The sequence below is a fragment of the Paramisgurnus dabryanus genome, chromosome 17 (genome assembly GCF_030506205.2).
Source record: "Paramisgurnus dabryanus chromosome 17, PD_genome_1.1, whole genome shotgun sequence".
Classification (NCBI taxonomy): Eukaryota; Metazoa; Chordata; class Actinopteri; order Cypriniformes; family Cobitidae; genus Paramisgurnus; species Paramisgurnus dabryanus.
In genome coordinates, this window is record NC_133353.1 from 22269950 (window position 1) to 22294314 (window position 24365).

A 24365-nucleotide genomic window follows, 5' to 3' on the forward strand; every position below is an offset into this window, starting at 1 on the left:
ACTCAAACCATATGGTATAACCCCGCTTTCTGTTATCCTAGATTTATCTGACACAAAGACAAGGTCAATCGTGGTTTGGCTGGTAGAACACACACGTGTATGATCCTTTATCAGCTGATGTAAACTAAAGGAACGACAGAAATTCATCAATGCTTTATACCCAGAATCATCACTCTTCTGAAAATCAGTGTTGAAATCTCCTACATGATAACTTCAGATTTAACCAAGTCCATGCACTTTGAGCAAACATCTTCTAACAGCTCATAAAATTGAGTTTGATCCGGTGGTCTGTAACATGCACAAATTAGTATAGGCTTGCTTTTCGGTAACAAAATATCTAACCACACCGCTTCAATCTGCTCACTATTCAAATCTGTTCTATGATTAAAACCAATGTCCGATCTTACATATATACACACACCTCCTCCTTTGCGGTTACGATCTCTCCTAATTACCAAATAATTCGAGGAGGCGGGTAAGCGGATTAAACTGGTTCAGCTGGTGGTTGCGCATCGGCTGGGCATCACGTTGAAGGACAGCCAGTAGATCAGTGGTGTGATGACCTTCATAGCAACAGGAAATGGGTCTGTTTGTCCCATTGTCCTCGGGGTCGAGGACGAGACAGGGAGAGAGAAACAGAATTCTATTAGCGTAGGGGCCGGTCGCATGAAATGCAAGTGTCATGCAGTATTGTAGTTTAAAAACGCTCGGTTCCAGACAGGCTACCTATTGCAGCAATAGTATATTACCCATATGAGGTATGTGAGTGCTTTGTTCTAGACAAAATAACTATTGCGGGACAAGTACAATTACTGGACATTTTATGTGAATGCTTTGTTAAAGAAGAATGTCTTAAGTTTAGATTTACGAACGCGTTCTAAGTTATATAAACTGTGACTTTTTCAGGTTTTTTATTATTATTTTTATTTATTTATTTTCTCTGTTGCATTCAGTGCTTTCTTCCAGAAACAACGGACCATATGTCAGCTCCAAATCAGTTCATATCACTTAGTTCATATCACTTAATTCATATCACTTAGCATATCGTTCGTGGCTCGACTTGTTGAGTCTGTTTTTCAAGATGTCTGCTGTCTTAATACGCGTAATGTGCTGTCTTTATAAAGTAGCTTCTTATTAAACTGTTTGTACACTTACAAAGTTCTCAATGCTTCGGTTTGCATGTAAGGACCCTCATTATGCTACTGTGGTAGTGTGAGGCTATTTTGAGCCTTGTTAGTGGTATTAACTAGCGATTAACTTGTACTTACTCTTTGCCCCATATAGCGCTATACGCTAATCTGTTTTTATTGATAAAAAACTCTTTACATTCGCTTATCATGAAAACGCATATCAGAGAACGATCTACTCGGTCACCATGTGTTAATTACCCCTAGGTTCATTTTTCACCGGACTTGTCCTTTAATGAAAATAATATGAAAATCAATCAATAAAATGGGCAACCAGTCTTTGGAAGAAGAGGAGATCTCTGTCTCCCTCTTTAAATCACCTGTATGAATGGATTTTATTCCCAATCAAATTAAGGTCTAATGGAGAGTAGATATGTTAGTTAAAGGGTTTTAGGTATGATATTATGAAAGAAAAAAGCACTTAAAAGACCAATAACCTTGATTATTAACCTATTGACACAATATACACCATTTCCCCATGATATATGTACTTACAAGGCATTTGCCCACCGGCAACTATAGTTGCCGCTTGGACTTTTGACTAAGTATATAAAAAACTATAGATCTCTTGTAAGATTTGTTTTGTTTGGATGACTCTAGAGACCTTCATGATTATGTAGATACATAAATGTCAACCAAAAATACTTGTTAGTTAAATGAAAATCACCTTTCTTTGGGAGGGTTTGCCTTCGCCATGTTTTTTGGAAGAAGAGGTAAGAAGTTGACAGCCTCATGTGACAGGAAGGAGATAAATACCTTTTATTTCTTTTTTAAATCCTTTATTTGGTTGTTAGCTTGCATGTCATTGAGAAATAAAACATGGACAACATCTAAAAAATTCTTAAAAAAAGGAAAATGACAACTATGCACTGTGACAACTATAGTTGCCGGTGGGCTGAAATGGGTTTTAAAAACATTCTGTTTCTGTACATAGTTGGTCAGATACAATTTTTCCAACAGAAAGAAGGCTTCAAGAGGTTTTATTTCATGAAAGTTGTGTTGATACATATTTTATATTGCTGTAATATATTTTATTCCATTTCAAAAATGTTATAAAAGCAATAGGGTACTTGAGACTAGTGCTGTATCATCAATAAGTCACACATGAAGGGGTTCCTGACACTCTGCTTTGCGTCATGCCTAACAACGCCTTTCATTTGTGACTTATTTTACAATATAGCACAGCCTCCTGTAACTATCTTACAAAACCACAGAATGGTACAGAATGTTTCTGGTACACATAAAGTTTAAAAAAAATGTTCTTCAAAGAAAGAGCATTGTATGAAAGCCAATGAATTGAAAAATGATTCCTCTCTAGTTGCTGTGGTTCCTTAATAGAAGACTACACACACTGTAGTGTGACAACTACTCTCAACATCATCCTAATCTATAATTCGCAACCAGTTCTTCTCCATTTTATCTCAGACATATGTCGGCTAACCTATATTCACTGACATCTCCAGCTGTCAGTGTGAGTTTCATTGATTTCAGCAGTTCACTGATCAGTGCTACTGGGTGAGGAGTTTCACAACTGAGCCACTGTTGATCACCCCCTTCTGAGCTTACAGTAAAACAGAATTCACACCATACAGCAATGCTGTAGTCAGCATCATGAAAGAGCATCCATTAAATCTATCACTGTGATATTTCGTGGGCCTTGGAGAATCTCAGAATTTTCCTCTTATTATGAAACGGTGCTGTAAAGCACAGTAATTAGCTTTTCAGTAAGTTATGAGTTTCTTCAGACCTTTTGATACCCAAGCCTTCAAGAATAGGCAGCCGAAGACCCAGATAAAAGTTTAGCTCTATATCGTAAAAGGTCAACATGACTGTTTCGTGAACTACATGAGAGTAAGATGTTCAATTAAGCCAATTATATACACACCAATCAGCCATAACATAATGACCACCTGCCTAATATTGTGTAGGTCCCCCTTTTGCCACCAAAACAGCCCTGACCCTTTGAGGCATTCACCTTTCTATCAGAACCAGCATTCACTTTTCAGCAATTTTAGCTATAGTAGCTCGTCTGTTGGATTGGACCACACGGACCAGCCTTCCCTCCCCAAGTGCCACAATGAACCTTGTCCGCCCATGACCCTGTCGCTGGTTCACTGCTTTTCCTTCGTTGGACACATTTGGCAATTTTTCCTGCTTCTAACACATCAACTAACAGTTGTCCTCAAAGTTGATGTGTTAAAAAGCCTAAGGATCTGAGGGACTTTGACAGGGGCCAAATTGTGATGGCAAGACGACTGGGTCAGAGCATCTCAAAAACTGCAGCTCTTGTGGGGTGTTCCAAGTCTGCAGTGTTCAGTACCTATCAAAAGTGGTCCACAGGGTCATGTGTGGCCAAGGCTCATTGATGCACATGAGGAGCAAAATGCTGGTCCGTTTGGTGTGATTCATCAGACGAGCTACTGTAGCTGAAATTGCTGAAAGAGTGAATGCTGGTTCTGATAGAAAGGTCTAGTGGAGTCCATGCCTTGACGGGTCAGGGCTGTTTTGATGGCAAAAGGGGGACCTACACAATATTAGGCAGGTGGTCATAATGTTATGGCTGATCGCTGAATATAGCAGCAATATTTTCATAGGTACCATATTCTAGTTAAGGTCATGCTGAAAGTCTCGGGTGCTAGAAAGTTAGAAAGGAGAAAATCCTAACTGGAGTATCAGAAAAGCCAATAGAAAAACATGTTATTGAAATGACCTTGGCGAGCTGTAACTGTAATCGGTGCCGGGCAGACAAAGCGCACAGTAATAGAGTTCCCATCTCCATCAAAGCTCTATTACTTTTCTCTTCCTGGTAAGCTATGAATAAATATTAGACAAGTGCATAAAGAGTCATAGCTGTCTGCCGGCCAACTAAATAGAGAGAGACAGAAAGATGCAGTAATGAAAACAACAAGAGATTTTTTGATTATTAATTTCTCTGCTTATTTTAATGCCATATGAACTGACTATACATTATTTAATACAGTGGTTTGGCAGATCTGCATATTTATCTATGCATGTTTATTCATAATTTTCTTGGAGTCAATTAAAGATCTCAACATTAAACAGAAATGAACTAAGATTTGCTCAAATTTAAAAAATGCCTATGATGAGAATAAAAACATAGCTCATCATGTTTATTTCATGGCAGAATAACTGAAACACACATGAAAAACACTTTCACATGTTGGAGTCTTTCTGCAGGGGAAAGGGTGGCCAGTTTTGCTTTATTCCATTTGTAGTAGCTTACTTTAATGTTCAAAATACTCACAGAATAAAGCCATCTTCACACAAAGTTGTTCTGCCCACATCTCAATATGTTTAAAGTGCATGTTTTTTTCTCCTTTCTTTTATATGCAGACAGTCAATTTCTCTTGCAAAGACAGTTACAAAATGACCTTCTGCTCATTCTCTGGTAGGAGAAGCAATCTAGCCTCAGCAAAATCAAATATTCACCTGTGAAAGACACACAATCAAAAACTGACGCTTTTTAGTTGGAAGACAAGAGCAAAGACAATGCAAAAAAGACTCAATTTGTGAATTCCATCAAAGAACAAGTAAAACTTGTGAATCCAATTCATCTTATCAGGTTTATATAATGGAGAGCAGATCCTGAGGAGGAAAATAGAGTTAACCTGAAGTTGAGATTGAACTGTTCACCTCAGATAGTATCACCAAATTAAATATATTTTGTATGATAAAATGTATACTCTAATGCTGCGTTCAGACCAGCCGCGGTAGAGGCGTCAAGCACGAGTGATTTCAATGTTAAGTCAATGTAAAGACGTGTTGATGCTTATTTGCCGCGGCAAACGCGCAAGTTGAAAAACTTTAACTTTGGGGAAAAAGCGCTGCATTAACCAATCAGGAACTTGCTCTAATAGAAACTTGATTACAGGAAGTGAGCAGTGTCGCAAGAAGCCCCTTCCATGATGGGAATTTCCGCGTGAATGTCTCGATGACTAGAATTTCAAGCGAGGCTTTCATGCGCGAATTAAACGAGTAAACTCAAAGGGCTCTATCATACACCCGGTGAAATGCGCGACGCAAGTGTCTTTTGCTAGTTTCAACCCGACGCAATTATCATTTTCACATTTATTGCCACGTTGTTTAAATAGCAAATGCAATTGCGCCCATTTTTGTGCCCATGGGCGTTTTGATCTAAAAACGAGGTGTGTTCAGGCGCATTGTTGGCGCGTTGCTATTTTGAGGCAATTAATATTGTTTTTGTTATTTAAAGAGCATGTTAGTAATATGCGCCTATAAACACAACATGGATGCGCAGCAGCACAAAAAGCTTTTAAATTTGAAAAATTAAAGGATTTAAATGTAAAAGATTATTATTGAGTCTCTTGGACATAAATGACGACCGATTATGAGACTTTAGAAGGCGTAAAGAGCTGCTTCACCTGTAGCCTGGTAAGTAAATAAATGTTTTGCTTTAAACAAATGCTTCTGTTTTTAAATGTTTTTTTAAATGCTACCCCACGGTTTTATTTTATATCATGGCGCTGTCCGAGTGCTGAAACGTGCGGAGAGCCGTTTGTAAATTCTTTATCTCTTGTTTGTTACAAATAAAGTATTTTTAGAGAACAAACCTTACATACTTGTATATATTTTTTGATGATATTTGATAGCCATACATTTACAGCAATCAAAATCCTGCTATTTTTACTTCCATGACTAAAAGAAAACGGGTTTTAAAGGTTTTAATAAAAAGTAACAATTTGAATACAAGTGAAAAACAACATAATTATTTAATATTAATCTTAAACTAGGGGATCTTCTTCCTCCACTTAGTTTTTCAGTTTACAAAGTCCGTCATCTAAATAGGGATTAGACATAGCGCCAGCGCAACTGGCTTATAAAGGGGATGAGAGCTGAGACTTTCATTGATTATTTGCACGTTATGCCCAAAACACTCCCATTACTCATTAAAAGAATAGGAACAACCCTTTTTGACCATGCGCTTTGCACACAAACCATTTTTCCCGGCGTTAAATTAGCAAAAGTGGATTCGGACACGCCCATTTAGACGTTGCGGTGTGCGCTTTAGACAATGCGGTAAACTAGACGCGGTAGACACAAACTTGACGCCTCAAACGTGGCGGGTGTGAACCCACGGTAATGCAGTGATTACAGGAAGCGAGCGGAGTCTCAGCGGAGTTGCAGAAGCTCCTCCCATGATGCAAATTTCTGTGTGAATGTCTTGAATGACTAGAATTTCACGCACGGCTTTCACGCAGGAATGAAGCGAGTTAACTCAAATGTTCAAGCGTCCAACTACGCACGAATAGTGCGTTTTTGCTGCCTCTACCATGGTTGGTGTGAATGCACCATCATGCTTTTGGTGACTTATAGTACTTTACAAGGGATACAGTTTTATATCAGCATGTGTGTTCCCTGGGTTCAAACCCATTACATTTTGCGCTGCTAACATGATGCTCTACCACTGAGCTATATAGGACCACAAATAAACATGCTACAAAAGGTTCTTCTGATGTCATAGCAGAACCATTTTTGGTTCCCTAAAGAACCATTTAGTTAAATGTTTTTAAATAAATATTTCTTTCTTACCTTTTTAAAGTTAAAAGGCCTCTTTCTAAAAAGGAACCTCATGCGTAACATAAAGGTTATGCAGATGTTATAAGTTCTTTAGGGGACCAAAGCCAAAAATGTTTCTTCTATGGCATAGCTAAGCACAATTTTTAGTATAGAGAGTATAAAGACCCTCCAAACATTTTACCACAGCTGCTATAAACTCATTAGCCAAATTGTTGCAACCAGATTGAAAGCTATGTACTGTTTATATAACCCTCTTTTGATGGTAACTATGTGTGGTAAATTTAATTAGTATGGTTAGGATACAAAAGAACATATTTAAACAATGACCCCAGAATGCAAAGCTTATTATCCCAACATGGAAAGCCACGTCAACAGCAACAAAAGCATTTGTCAGCCCTGCTCGTCTGTGTGGGCATACAGTATATGACCCTAATTTCCTGTCACTTTTCCTGTTGTCTGTGTTAAGTTAAAGCAGTTTAACATGCATGAAAAATAACCCACCCACCAGCCCCTGCATCAAAGCCCACTGACAAGATCACCTTTAAGATAGTGAAAGGTGACACAGCAAGAACCCCCTCAGATCAAGCTTCCTGCATGATTTCCTCTGCCCCTTTCCAGCTCACTGAAGTGGTAAGAAGGGTGCCGCTTTACCATCATAGAGCCCCCAGCCCACCAGATGGCAGCTGCTGGAATCCCACTGCAGGGCAAACCAGCCCAATGAAACTTTATTGGGGAGATGGTCATAAGAGGAGAATGAAAATGTCCATGGACATGCTAATTAAAAGGGTATTTTTCATTAGAAGACACCATCTGTCAGCAACACAAGACCTTGTGAGCCATTGGTATGGATATTCACACTAGCTGGCATTAAAGTCCTGTTTTGTGGCCTGTTAATAATTTGGTCTCCTCTTATGAGATTAGAGATTTTTCTTTATGATGGCTCTGGGTGTTACCTGCCATATATAGTGTTTATTAGATTAAGTTCTAAGCAGGTTATAGGAACCTTCAAACTATATTATAATATCTTATTGTCTGGTTTACATACACCGTTAAAAGTGTATTGCTATCTGTGTTTCCACTACAAATGACCTTTACTGCGGTGCGTTTCCTGAAAGCATCGTTAGCCAACTACTGTTGTAAGTTTCGTCGTTACTGACAAAGTTCAACGATTTGGTGTTTCCCAAACACCAAGCTTTCGCTTGGTTTCACAAGCTTGTTCATTGCAAACTTGTGTGGTTTAAACGACAGCTCTTCACCTGTCGTTAGAAGCATAGTTCCTTGTTATTATAATTTGTGGACTTACGTTGATCATGCTTTTGAACAAAATAAGCAAAAAACATGTAGTACATTATGGGGCGGTTTCCCGGACAGGGATTAGTCTAGTCCTAGATTTAAAAAAATGTAAGAGCTGTCCAAACTCAAAACAACTTGCACTGACAAATCTTAAAATACATCAATGCCCTTTGTTTTGCCTCAAAATGCACATAAGTAGTGTTTTTAGTAAGATATGTTTGTTAAAACTAGTTATATTTCCCAATTAAACTCAGGTCTAGTCCTGGCTTAAGCTAATCCCTGTCTGGGAAACCGCCCCTATATATCCATCAATCTAAATATATTAACGTTTTATTTACGTTATTTTAAGTTTGTAAACAGAATTAAAGTGTTGCATTTGAAAACTGCGCATGTGCACAGTCATATGAGTTTTGAGACCCTGTGGAATCCCTGGAAGGAGTGAGATAAGAGGGAACTTGCGCATGAATTGAATATCTTGAAAATTAACAACAGATAACTAAATCACAATTAAAAAATCAGTCTTCCGATGCAATATGTGTTATTTACAGCAATAATCTGACATTAAATCGATTTGCACAGATTTAGTAGTACTTCACCTTCCACATCACATCATCAACTATGTTGTTAAATCAACATGGTTCAAATGACAAATGTGCGACAAAGTTACTATGCTTTCAGGAAACAAGGTAGTTTCGTTTCTCCAACTATGCATCGTACTATGTTGGTTCAGCAGAGAGTTACGTCATTGTTCGGGAAGCGCAACCCTGAATGGTTATTTGAATGGGGTTTTTTTTGGGGGGGGAACCATAGCACCAAGTTTCCAAATAGCATGGATTTAAGCAAGCAACATGTAGTGCATTATTTATAAATAACTCTAAATATATACAAATTCCATATGACTTCTTTAAGTTCGTAAACAAAATCAAAGGCATGTTTTTGATGTGTGCAGATTACGGGCCTTAACACCCTGGGGAATCCCTGTGAGTAATATTTCTGTCTTCGTTACAGCACAGAATAACAAAATCCATCCTTAAGAATGTGTTTGCCATTTACCGAATGTAAATTAAAACAGTGGGCAGTATATATATATATATATATATATATATATATATATATATATATATATATATATATATATATATATATATATATATATATATATACTGGGGCAGTACCCTTTAAAAAAGTCCTAATATGTACCAATTAGGTACAAATATGTATCTTTGAACTGCCAATATAAACCTTTGAAGTACTAATATGCACTTTTTGGGTAAAAAGGTGTACCTTTTTGAAAGGGTACTGTGCCAGTGACAACTTTTGTACCTTCATTTCTGAGAGTGTACCCCAAACCTTACCCTAAACCCAAAACCTTTTATACTATATATACATACCCTTGTGAAAAAAAAGTGTGCTTAAGTGTACTTTTATAAAGTGTACTTATTACATAAATAATACACTTTAAGTATATACACTTAAGTGTGAATTAAATGCCATCTTTTCGGCGCACTGAATGCACATTAAGTGTAATTAATTTCACATATATCATATATTAAGTTGAAATAAAATGTAATAAGTTGCCATTAAGAGTGATTTTTTGGAACAACTTAATTGGTACTTTATTACAACTTTATATCTACTTTCATAATTGCTTCTAGTGTTTTTACAATATACTTAAAGTGCACTACACAATATAATGACATGAAATTAATGTGATTTAAAATGCAATTTAATGTCTGTTAATAATACTCTTAAGTGTGAATTGAATGCAATGGTTTCAGTGCACTGAATGCACATTAAGTGTAATTAATTTCACATATATCATATATTAAGTTGAAATAAAATGTAATAAGTTGCCATTAAGAGTGATTTTTTGGAACAACTTAATTGGTACTTTATTACAACTTTATATCTACTTTCATAATTGCTTCTAGTGTTTTTAAAATATACTTAAAGTGCACTGTTCAATCTACTGTCAAGCAATTAATGTGAAATTAAAAATAAGTAATGTATATTAACAGTACACTTAATTACTCATTAAATGTAATGTTTCAAATACAAGTTTGCCAAATAAATTCAAATATATAAAATTAAATTCAATCAGTTGAACTGTGATTTCAGTGCATTGGAGTGATTTCAATGCATCTTTCTACAGTATGTACTTTAACTACTACTATTGTATGTGAAATATGGTTATGTACTTCTCAAAATACTGAAAAACAAATCTAGTAAATTAAATATGTATTCATTTCAGTTTAATGCATTGCAAACAAACAAAAACCACAATGCTTACACTGACAATAAAACAGTTTGGTAGTCAAATTATGAATCAGATTTTTTGTTTTGCAAAAGTACATTTAATAAATTAATTATGAGTTGTATATGTCCAAACAAAAAAAAAACTAATTTTAATATTGTTAAATTGGAATCAAACAAACAACTATCAATATTGAATTATTACATCCCTTAGAAAAAAATAAACTCAAAGTTATTATTTTTTAACATTTTAACAGACAACTAAAAAAGAACTGCATGAACTTTAAATTAACAAGTCTTTGGTAGGTCACATCAGTCTAATGATCATTTATTAAATGTGTTTAGAAATATTGCCATGAAAGTGTACTTTCTTTATGTAGCGGGTATTAACTCACTTACTTATGGACCAGGCATAATAATAAGATCAGAAGGGTGCACGGTACGAAGGAGGAGGTAGCAGTGATAGTGAGCAACAAGCAGAGACAGAAGGTAAGTTGATTAATTAATTATTTTACTTTGAGTATTGAGAAACCTTTCTTTTTCTTTTTCTTTCCTTAATCACAAAAAATAGTAAACAACAATGAAAATACAATTAACTATATATCCTATGGGTGCACCCTCTGAATTGCTTCTCATTTACAGAAATCACAGTCACAATCAATGTACAAAGATGGTACAAATTATATATGTAACACACTGAAATCAGTACTCAAGTTCAAAGTTCTTATCAATTGGAGTATTGATCAGTCTTAAATTATCAGAATTGTGCTTCTGAAATGTTTCAGTTCAATAAAGTAAACAAACAAAATAAGAAAACAGTTTCTGAAATGTATCCTCTTACTTGTCTGAAGAAAAATATTTAAAATAGAAAATTGTCCTTCTAGATTCGTGATCCAATCAGGTCGAAATGGAAGCTCGCCATCAATTAGGAAAATCCAGCTCAAGGAATGTTCATACGAAAGGAAAAAACATTCAATATTGTCTATCATTAAGGATTAACAATTGTACATACAGGAAACAAATAAAATACATACATAAGTGCCATCGTCATAATAAATGACAATTTAGACAAATACCTGTCCATTCACGTGTTTCTCTCTCTTTTTGTCTTTCACAGGCACGTGCAACCAAAATGGCGTCAGCGAACAGCAGTGAAAACGCACCATGTGGTTTTACATAATCACACTGCAATGAACAATCCAACCCATATAACATCACAATATAATACCATTTTGTCTCGTATGGATTAAACAAATAAAATGATACGACATTTAAAGTGTTGACATTCGTTTTTATGGCTAATTATAACATTGGTAATTATAACAAACTCACCAGGTCAAAATGAAAGCTCAAAAAGTTCTCAATCCACACAATCACGCTGTATCATTGAATATATGCAAGTTAAATTCTGATTTCTTCAGTTTATATGAACTTAGGAGGCATATTTAATCAAATTAAACCCTCTCGCGTTAGATCGAGTGTCTCTTTCGCTCTGCATCTCTCCTCTGAACTGAGACGCGATCTGAAAGCAAAAAAGGGGCGGGGCTTACAATTAAACACTCCGATTGGTTTACTCATTTCAGATTTATAATTCAGATTGAATTATTCACATGTATTTCCTCATTTATAAAATAAATGTAGATGTATGAATAGTCTCTATTATTTTTAAGCACACTTTTAAAATAATAATATTTTAATTATTTAACCAGGGTTACATTTAAGTAAAACTAAATTAGACAAAGTGCATTTTTAAAAGTGCACTTAAGTGTGTTTATAAATATTATGTTGAAAGTGTACTTTCTTTAAGTTAAGCTTAATTAGACATTAATACAAAGTGCATTTTTAAAAGTGTACTTAAGTGTGTTTATAAATATTATGATGAAAGTGTACTTACTATAAGTTAAAATTAATTAGATATTATTACAAAGTGCATTTTTAAAAAGTGTCCTTAAGTGTGTTAGTGAAATATTATGATGAAAGTTTACTTTATATAAGTTCAAATTAATTAGATATTATTACAAAGTGCATTTTTAAAAGTGCACTTAAGTGTGTTTATAAATTTTATAATGAAAGTGTACTTACTATAAGTTCAAATTAATTAGATATTATTACAAAGTGCATTTTTAAAAGTGCACTTAAGTGTGTTTATAAATATTATAATGAAAGTGTACTTACTATAAGTTCAAATTAATTAGATATTATTACAAAGTGCATTTTTAAAAAGTGTCCTTAAGTGTATTAGTGAAATATTATGATGAAAGTGTACTTACTATAAGTTCAAATTAATTAGATATTATTACAAAGTGCATTTTTAAAAGTGCACTTAAGTGTGTTTATAAATATTATAATGAAAGTGTACTTACTATAAGTTCAAATTAATTAGATATTATTACAAAGTGCATTTTTAAAAGTGCACTTAAGTGTGTTTATAAATATTATGATGAAAGTGTACTTACTATAAGTTAAAATTAAATACATATTATTACAAAGTGCAGTTGTAAAAAGTGTACTTAAGTGTGTTAATAAATAGTGTCATTAAAGTGTATTCCATTTAAGTACGCTTAAGTGGTCTTTAATTTATATTATATTATATTATCAGCAAGTGCACTTCTCAAAAAGTATACTTTTATTATTTTAAGCACACAAAAAGTATGCTTTCAATACACTTAAGTACGCTAATTTTTCACAAGGGTATACAATACTAATATATATATATATATATATATATATATATATATATATATATATATATATATATACACATATTTTGTGAATTTATGTTGTGTTTTGGTGTTATTAGAAAACGCCTTGAAATTAACTAAATATTACAAAATGGTTAAATGATTACAGAAATTTTATTCATTTAAGGTTCTGAAATGTAATTTTTTAATTACACTTTTAATTTTTTTAATATTTATGAATAGGAACGTACAAATATGTACGTCTGTAAAGCTGTTACTAAGTAAATAATTAGCATATTAGTCATGTCAATATGTCGATTTTATACATTTCGGTGTGTATGAAAACGTGAGTAAATGTACGTGTGGTACAACCTTACTTAAAAATACACATGTATTCTCATGAGATCACGTTGAGCATTCAAACTGCATTCTGCTTTAGGAGCTCATCGTTCCCACCAACTTCTTTTGTTTATATGCAAGCAATTTAATGTTAATTTATTTTCATACCTTTCACCACAAGTTGCTCTCAAGCTTTGAAAATGAGCAGAGCAACAAACATTGCCGTTCCGCATAACAAGCCGAGCGCAGTTGTCTGATGCTAATCTGAACCGCTGTGATCGACTGCATTCCAAAGACTGATTACAGTTCAGTCATGTGTGAGGTCTAAAGGAGTAAAACATTGCATTTGAAAGCTGTAGCTGTTGCATGGCAGCTGTTTCATCCGGAGCATTGTGAAGGTCATGAAGACACACATATTTCAAAACATATGGGATTTATGGCTGTCTATGACAGAGACAGATCATGCACAGATGAGTGTACAGATAGATCAAAATGTAACAACTCATAAGGTCCCAGTGACGTTTTAAAATTTAAAATAGGAGCAGCTAATGCTAAATTTGTTCTTAATTAACTTTTTTATCATTGAGCTTTTATTATGTAAACATTAAAACAAATCATGTTAAAGGGAAACAACATTCTTACATTTTATGGAGAAAGCATGAGTGGTGCTTGCTTGTGCAAAACTCTCCACCATTATGTTATTGTTGGCTGGTTGCAAGGAAATTGCTAGGTAGTTGCAGGTGTGTTTTGAGTGGGTGCTAGAAGGTTGCTTACTAACAAGTCAAACCCAAGCTCAGGTCATAATGGTATTTGACTATAGATGTGCACCGCTACCATGCTTTCAATTTTTTATTGTTTTGTCATTAACAAGGATGAATCAAAATTTGTATTAGACAATAAAAGTAAGCTGTCAAAAATATCATCAAATTATTGACCATGACCACATAAACACTTTAAAATAAATGCTTACTTAAGGTATGATTTATAAAAAAGTAATGTTTAATTTAAGAACATTTAACTGAAACGTTCTTTGGTGAACCAAAAATGGTTCTTCTATGGCATCACTGTGAACAATCCTTGTCAGAACCTTAATTTTATAAGAGTTGACTTGGCTAAATAATAGAGGACCCAGTTTAATTGGTTGTGAGCCATTTTTAGAGCATTCTCTCATAGTCATAGAGCTACAGCCTCTATAAGGGTCTCATCTCTCTGAACACTCCTCCAATAAGGTTGTTTGACTATGCAGTGGCTCCATTGGGGTGCTGAGAGGAGAGAAAGGATAATGAGAAGGATACACCAGCCTGGCTGGTTGCTGCCAGGTTGCTGTCAGCTCGGATCAGGTCTGTGTCTGCCATGTATCTCTATTATACTGGCATTTTAGATGGAGTTTGTGTAAGCTTGCCAACTGACCTGAGAGGTCTCCATCCAGCTAAAGTCCATGTTGTGCTTGACCAGACTGTTGATATATCATCTACTTACCATTATATATTTCTTTTTTAAACAACTTATCTTATGTAGGGCCAGTAGCTTCAGTCTATCCAAGCATATTTCAGGGCTAATTACAGAAAGAAAGTTCATTATAACACACTATCAAATTGTTCAAAACTGTGGAATGTTAAAGCCATTTTGAATTATCTTGCAAAATGTAAAGGCTGTTGTTGTTGTTGTTGTTTTCAGACAGGGACCACATACAGTATTATACTTCCATTCCACTTCTTCTGAAGTTACACGTTTGGTCCCTTTGTGTGAGGACCAATATGAGGGAGTTGTCACATCATGTGTACAGAACGGGACCCGACTTGAACCCCAAAGCTTGGTACTTTTGACTAAAAATAATTTTCGTTTCTCAAAGAACCATTTAGTCAAAGGTTTTTAGTAGAACTATTTTTTTCATGCCAGATCCTTTTCCAGTAGAAAGAACAGAAAGGTTCTTCCAATTATAAAGGTTTTTTATGGAACCATATTTTACAGAAGGGTTTCTCAAATATTCCCTTATCTTTAAAGCCAATTTTGAAATTCACAATCCCTTGGGAAGGCTCAGCTTTAAGCATGGCCCTATGATATGTGTGTTAGGGGCTGTCAATAGTTACAGCACCCCTGAAGCAACCCTAGGCAGGGCGAGGGATGTGTGAGCACTAAATCTAACCCACACACTGGGGTAGTTTAAGGTCCCTTCCGGAAGCAGGTTGTTTTAATTACTTAAGAGTAAGTGGCAGCATTTGGCTGAGTTTATGGTTGTTCTTTAAAGAGCTAGGCCCCTGCTTTAGAAAGCCAACTCTGCCTGATTGCAAGGCTGTAAATCCCTAGACTTGCTGCTTCTCCAACAATACCCAGGCCAGCGGCTTTACCCCTTGACTGGAGGCCACTCATAAATTCTCTTTTAATTTTCCAACTCACAAAGACAATGGGTGGCACAAACAACCTTACAGTATCAAAGGCCAAAGGGTATCTAGACCTGGAACCAGAAGGAAAGGATGGTCAAGAAGCCATGGATGTAATTTGAAATTTTATTTCAGTCATTGATTTTACTTTAATTTCCACATTTGACATGCTTACTAAGTCAATATTAAAGATATAAAGGTTATACTTTTACAGAATGGTCTTTACATTATGTAGGATGATTTTTTTTTAGAAACTAGAAATCACAAAGAAATTACTTTAGCTAGGTTTTCACCGATATAGTAACCTACAGTATAGTTAAAATAGAGAGTGTGTGTCCAGAGTGATTTTTTTTAACTATTGGATCTTCTAAACAAACCAAAAAACTCAAAATCTGGGAAAGTCAAGGTGTGAAGAAAGAACTTTTAGATTGAAGTGTAAATAAGCTGTGGGTTAATGAAACCATGAACCTATCATGTCAGGTGTAAACCAAAATAAATTACAGAGGGGATGTTAATGTTTTCCTTGATCTACCTAAGCAATATACGGATTGGTTTAGTTCCCTCACAAATCAACTGTGCGTTTTTATGGGACTGACCGAATAAGAGACCCTGTGTCATTAAGGTGTTGAAGCCTCTACTCATTAGAAGTGACAAGCGAAAGTAAATCTAACAATCACATCCTCATTCTGTGTGCACAGTATTGTTGGAAACACCAATAATGTTTCCTTTTTCACATCTGACTTTGCACTATACAACTTAATTTAAAGATTTTTTTCCAAACCCAACATTACTATCACTTTTACTATATTTTGGCAGTCATGGCCTTATGGATGAAGAGGTGTACTTCAAACCCAAGTCACAGGTTCAAATCTCAGTGCCAGCAGGAAGTGACTGAGATGCCCTGGAGCAATGTACCCTTTACACAGTTGCTTCCTGGGTGCTGCAGTGATAGCTGCCCACAGCTCCAGGACATGTATTCATGACTCACTAGATGAGTTGAATTTTATTTCCACTTAATATTTTATTAATTTTCTTATGATTTGTATTATTTTATTTATTTATTTATTTTGGTAAGAACTTTCTGAAGAATCTGTACAAAATGGTTCTTTTTATGAAGCTGCCTGTCTAAGCCAACCCACCAAGTCAAATGCATAACAAACCAATTATGCACCAAGATTTAATAATAATAATAACTTTATTTTTATATAGCGCCTTTAAAGTAGCTTCTCATGGTGCTTTATATAAAACAAGCAAATAAGAACACAACACATACAAAATAAAACAAGTTATACATATATATGCACCCACACACACCTCCCGATCGGAAGCCAGTGCAGGATCCTACACTGTCAAAAATAAAGGTACAAAGCTGTCACTGGGGCAGTACCCTTTAAAAAAGGTCATGATATGTACCATTTAGGTACAATATGCATCTTTGAACTGCCAATATGTACCTTTGAAGTACTAATATGCACTTTTTGGGTACAAAGGTGTACCTTTTTGAAAGGGTACTGTCCCAGTGACAACTTTTGTACCTTTATTTCTGAGAGTGAAGCATCTGAATTTTGTTAAATTGCAGTTTGTTAAATGTGGATTTAAACCCCAGCCAGAAGTGCATTGCAATAGTCAATGCGGGGAATCAAAAAAATATATATATTAATAAGCCTTTTACTCACTGAATGGGATAACATGGAGCGGAGTCTAGCAATATTTCTGAGATGAAAAAATTAGTTCTGTACAGTGTACCGAACATGAGGGTCAAAAGACAAATTTAAATAAAAAATTACTCCTAGATTTTTTTATTTGGTTTGTACTTCCAAAATAGAGCCATCTACATTTAAAAAATAGCGAACCAGCTTTATGAAGCTGATTAGGGGTGCCAATAAGCAAGACCTCTATCTTATCAATATTAAGACTCAAAAAGTTTGGGGACATCCATGTTTTTATTTGAGAAATACAATGTTTTAAAAAAGGGAAGTTTCAAATTTTGATTAGGCTTAGAGTGAATATAAATCTGAGTATCGTCTGCATAGAAGTGATAATTAAGCCCAAGTGATCTTAAAAGCAATCCAAGTGGAAATATGTAAATGCTAAAAAGTAAGGGGCCCAAGATTGAACCTTGAGGAACACCCGTACAGACAAAGCCAGTCACAGACCGGAATCCACTTATACATACAAACTGTTGACAATCAGAAAGTTTCCAGACGCTTGAGTAACAAATTGTGATTGACGGTGTCAAAAGTGGCACAAAGATCCAGGAGGATCAGGATAAAAAAAGAATCAGAATCTTGGGCTAATAACAGATCATTGGTGACCTTGACCAAGGCTGTCTCAGTACTATGAGATTTTCTAAATCCAGATGATTTACAGTAAAATGACTGTGTAGATGCAAAGCCACAAGACGACAAGAATTTTTGCAAGAAAATGAAGATTTGAAATAGTACGATTTGGGTAAATTGCTTAAGTTATCCAAATTGACATTGTGACATTGTGCAGTTTTCAATGCTGCTGGTACAACACCAGTATTCAGGGAATCATTTACAACAGTAATGCTGAGTACAGCAGGGCACAATAAATCCAAACAAGATTTAAACAAGCTTGTAGGAGGGGGAACAAGTAAGCAAGTGCTGACTTTTATATGTGATACCTCCCTAGTGTGCAGCTCAGAGTCGATTTGAGAAAAGGTAGAAAAGGATGTGCCAGAAAAACTAACTGAGCATAATGTAGAAGAGAAAACAGGTGCAGTATGAATAAGTTTATAAACGTTGTCAATTTTGGACCAAAAAAAAATGAAGAAAATCATTTCACAGCAGATTTGAGAGAGATAAAGAAGTGCCAACATTAACTTTGAGAAGTCTGTTTATAGTGGGAAAGAGATTTCTAGCATTACTTTGATTGCTGTCTATAATTTAAGAAAAATATTTCAGCTCTATATTCCCCCAAGTTGTCTTTCCAGGACTGATTAAATACATTTAGAGTCACACCATTTGCACTCCAGTTTACGGCAAGGTGGCTTCTTAGAATGCAGGTCATCAGTATACCAAGGGACAGGAAGCAAAATTATATGTTATTTTTTTTTATTTATTTTGTCATGAATCATTATTATTGGTCACCATGTTTGTCTGTAGGTTTCGTGAAAATACAACACAATAGTGCTTTTCACACTGCACTTAACCCTGGGTTATCTTCGTTTTAAACCCTTCTTTTAACCCTGGGTTAAGGAGCGTTTAACACTTGCATTTTAGAAGCAGGATTATCCTTAAAATGATCCAAGTGTTATGAAACCCTGCTCTGATGCAGGGTTAGCACTACTTTTGAGGTGCCAAACGCAGTGTGAAACGAAGCGGGGTTAGAATGTATGACCATAGTTAAAAACAACTAAAGCAAATCAATGTGTTCAGGGTTGCTTGATAATTACAGACAGGTTTAGGAGCAGGGTTGGAGACTCCTGACCCAGGGTTTAGGAATGCACAGTATGAAACGTCAGATTACCCAGGGTTATCTCTTAACCCCTGGTTAAGTATGAATATTGAAACTTAAAATAGATAACCCAGGATTCCGTTAACCCGGGGTTTAGAACAACCCAGGGTTAACTATTTCCAGTGTGAAAAGCCCTCCTGTGTACAGAAAACACCTGAATTGGAGTAAAAATGACATCCCAGGAGACTTAAAACATCCAAGAGAGATTTACGTTGCGACCTGTTCTTTCACTGAAGCGGAAGCACCAGTCAAGCGTTTATTTAAAATGACAGTGCGCTATTTTCATTCAGTCAGTTTGACATCTCTTTTTATCCAATTATGACTGTTTATACATCAAATATGTAAATAAAAATGTTAACCCAGGGTTTATGAATGCACAGTGTAAAACATCAGATTAGGAATACCCAGGGTTATCTCTTAACCCCTGGTTAAGAATGAACAGTGTGAAACAGATTTCGTAAACTTGGGGTTTAAAATAACCCAGGGTTAACAATTTCAGGTGTGAAAAGCGCTAATGTGTAATCATTTAAAAATACAGTGTTTTTTCTGTTTCTTGAAAAATAATGAATTTGGACATACATGCTTTTGGTAGGACAGCAACAAAATGAATTCTGTATACATACATAGCTAACTTTGGTTTGCTTTAGGTCTTCTAACATTTCCTTGAACTCCACCTCATCACATTGCTATCACGTTCCATCCCCTGCAGGAGAGTCTGAAGGTTCTCATTTCAACGTCAGATAAAATGGCCCTTAAAGACCAAAGACCCCACAGTGTAGCACATCTCTCCATATAGCCACTCTGCAGTGTCTCTTTTTTTGTCTTGTTTTTTATGATGAGTAGAGCGCAGAAGCTATGGCCCTTACCCAATACTGAGTTCTCTTTGTGAGAACTGGAAGGGTTTGAAGTGGTAAGACATATACACACCAGGTACTGGCTGGATACCATAGGACTTTGCTACATGAGTTAATAATGCATGAGCAAGAACAGATAAAACAGAAAATCTGACACAAATATGACAAACAAGATTTCTGCTAGCTTGAGGCTGCTATCAACCAGTACCCTTCCAAATATACTGTAAATTGAAGGAAATTTTTTTGTTCACAGTTTTGTGTGTCAGGGGGTCAGATTTCACTTACATTTTACCAAATGTCACCACAATGATTACATTTGCTCTACCAGCTGAGCTAGTACAATCGGTAGAGGAATGATACATGAAATCACAATATACATGAAATCTGCTTCATTGTGGAATGGTTTGTATGTAAAAGGTTTTCTGTAAGATTTGGTTTAGGATTAGGTTTCAGCCCAAAATGTTATATATGTTATGTTAATTGAATGTGTATGGTTGACAGGCTGGCATATGTGCATGAGAGATCTTCAAGTAGTAGTTCCCACAGATATGAATATTCTGTTATTTACTCAATATTGTTCCAAAACAGTGTTACTCTATAAATACTGTGAACCACAAGAAAATACTTTAACTGTAAATGTAAAATAGCATAGAAATTGGCTTCAGAATCCTTTTGGGCCACTTTATTTTTTTTATTCAATTTATGAAAGGAGAAATACAAGCCAGGAAAGTTATGCCTTTGGCAGACACTTTTATCCAAAGCGACTTACTACACATTCAATCAGTTTTTAATCAATACTGCATGTGTTTTCTGGGTTGGAACCTATGGCTTTCATGTTGCTAATAGAAGATTCTACCTGTACATATAGTGTACATATAGTGACATAGCATATTTCGCAGTGAAGGTAGAGAAACACCTGTAATAGTGGCCAGTTTTCACAGTCTGTCAAAATGTTTTTATTTGAATATAATGCCAAACCTGTGCAACTTTCTATCTTACATGAAACACATTTACATACAATGGTAACTGCCATGTTTGACATCAGTTACAGCAAACATTGTTAGTTCTCACACAGATCACATTACTGATGTCAAACATTGAGCGACACGTCTTGAAGCAGCATATTTGACTGCATATACGCAAATGAGATTTAAATCCAGTCAGTCTGCAAAATTGCTACCTCAGCAATAACATTCTGCACCAACTCTTCTAGTTTTGAAGCATGCCAGGATGAATACAGTCTGTAGACTTCAATTTCAAAACAAAAATGTACAGTTTTTTGAAGATTTAGCACTCAAATCATGTAAACAAATCATATAAACAACTGCTTTAAATAACTGAATAATAATAATTATAAATATAGCTGCAAGCAGCGATTCGGGGCCAAGCACCTTCAGCGCAATGAGCACCCAAAGCACAGCAAGCAACATAGAAGGTATCAATGACCCAATGCGCATTGAACACCCAAGGTGAATCAAGAACAGAAGTACCCAAAGCGTAGCAATCACCGATCAGAACCACCGCAGTGCAGAGCAGCAACAGAAAACATGACGAAAATAGAACATATGTGAACTACAGACAGGTCGAGAAGAATAGGTGAGAAAGAACAAAACTTTTATAGAACAAATTAAAACTTGCCCCAGGCGGGATTTGAACCCAAGAACTCAGAATCTCTTTGCATGTGACTAACACGATACGCCATTTAGTTGACACAGTTCATGAGGCAGCAGAATAGAGTGTTCAGAGATGAAAGCATTGACAAATGCCAATCACCACAGAAGCAGAAATGACACAGCAGAGCAGATATAACAGAAATATAATGTATATAAGAATCAACAAGCTCAAGTGAGGTTGAAGACAAGACGAACATTCTGTACAGAAACGCTATGAAATGTAATATACCGTACTTAACTATGACAAATAGACAACATCACAGGCACGGTCAACTTTGGAGCAATATTTCTAGGAAAGAGAACAGAATATAAAAAATCTGTTCGGTCATTTCTGTGCGGATTGCTCCAAACATTATACGAGCAGAACCTGGCATAAAATAAACAACATTTGTAAAAGGAGTAGCGAAAAGATCATTTACCATATGCCTTACAATAACACATGAAAAGAATGTTGGAAAATGACAAACGAGGTATCGTTGCGATCGGCATAAACCAGTGAAACTAATTCCACAAAGAATATATATATCAGACAAACAGTGCAGAAGTTATGGGCAATAATAGACTACTTTCATATCTCATGACCCATAGGTGGCGCTGTCACCAAATTTGGCATGGACCCCAAGTTCATGGTCCACATGAAGTGTACCAAATTTCATTTCAATTGATCAAAGAATGGCTGAGCTACAGCTTCAGAACCATTTTTGCGTCAACCTCGTTAAGTTTGCGCATTTATTACTTTTGAACAAAGATAAATATCAAAATTCTGTTCAGTCATTTCTATGCGGCTTACTCCAAAGATCATCTGTGCCAAATTTCATAAGAATTGAACAACATTTGAAGGAGGAGTAGCGAATAAACGGAATACTGTACATTTCAAAATGGCCACTACTGTAATGGGTGGAGTTTTACTGTAAGGTATTAAAAACAACAAGCATGAGGAGAGCAATCACATGTACTAAGTAGAATTTTCATAGATCAAGCGGATCAGCAGTTATAACCATTTGAACATTGAATTTTTGCACTGCTGGTGGCGCTATAGAGTTAGGACTAGAGACCCCATTTTTGGTCACATGACTTTTTAAGACCACCACTACAACTGTGCCAAATTTCATCATTTTCCTATGTACGGTTCATAGGGCTGCCATAGACTCCCATTGGGGAAGAAGAAGAATAATAATACTGACAGTTCCAATAGGTGCCTCAGCACCTTCGGTGCTTGGCCCCTAAATATAGCTGCAAGCAGCAATTGCGGGGTCAAGCACCTTCAGCGCAATGAGCACCCAAAGCACAGCAAAAACCACACGACGCAGCAAATGCGCAAAGCACAGAAAGCGCGCAATACAGAGCTCGAACCCGAAGCAAAGCAAATGCAGAGCAGAACCACTGCAGTGCGGAGCAACAACAGAAAAAATTTCAAAAATATAACACGTGTGGAAAACCAGACAGGTTGAGAAGAACGTGTTAAAGGGAACACAAAAGGAAATCTCAATAAGTGAAAGTAAGAGCTGGGATTCAAACCCATGACCTCATGTTCCCAAAGCACAGCACTAACCGCATGCGCCACTGAGTAAACAATTAAACCACTGAGTTGGTGTGTCCAAGCTATAGAATACAGCTTTACAGCTATACATTGATATCCAGCAATTACCAAAAGTGTAGAAATGATAACAGAGAGCACAAATAACTGAAATACAATGTATAGTATGAAAATCACAAAACTTAAGTGAGAAAAAAAGTTAAGACAAAAAACCACTGCACATGGGATTTGAACCCATGAACTCAGGTTCTCAAAGCACAGCACTAACTGCATGCGCCAATGAGGAATCATAGGTTGAAAGGCTGTGGAAAAGAGGCTTCAAAGCTGCAAACATTGACATGCCAATCACTGAAAGGGCAGAAATAACACAACAAAGCAAAAATAAACAGAAATACAAAGTGTAGGGCAATCAGATAACTTAAATGGCACTGAATTCGTGAAGAACATTTTGTACAATAATGAACAACATGGGCAAATTTTGTCAGATTCTTTTTAATATGACAAAGGGACAGCATGACAGGCACGGTCCGCTTTACAGAGGTATTTCTCAAATATTTGACACTCAGCAGAAAAATCTGTTCAGTCACGTCTGTGCGGATTGCTCCAAACATTATACAAGCAGAACCTGGCATAAAATAAACAAAATTTGTATAAGGAGTAGGGAAAAAATCATTTACCATATGCCTTACAATAACACATGAACAAAATGATGGAAAATGACAAACAAGGTATTGTTGCGATCGGCAAAAAACAGTAAATAAAATTTCACAAAGAAAATGTATATCAGACAAATTCTGAAGATATAAGCAGTTCTATAAGAACTGTTATAGTTTATAACCCCTAGGTGGCACTGTACTCTGACTTCCCAGGTACCTTCAGGACATCATGCCGAAGCTCCCTAACTATTTTTGCACGAATATGTCCAATAGTTTATGATCAATTTCAAAATGGCAGACAGGTGGTGTGGTCAAACCCGACATAATACATATCGACAGATTCGGCGTGAGCCAAGGAATCCGTAAACACCAACATCATAATTTTCTGACAAACAATTCAGTAGTTATGGGCAAAAAAAGCCATTTTTCATATCTCATGACCCATAGGTGGCGCTGTCACCAAATTTTGCAA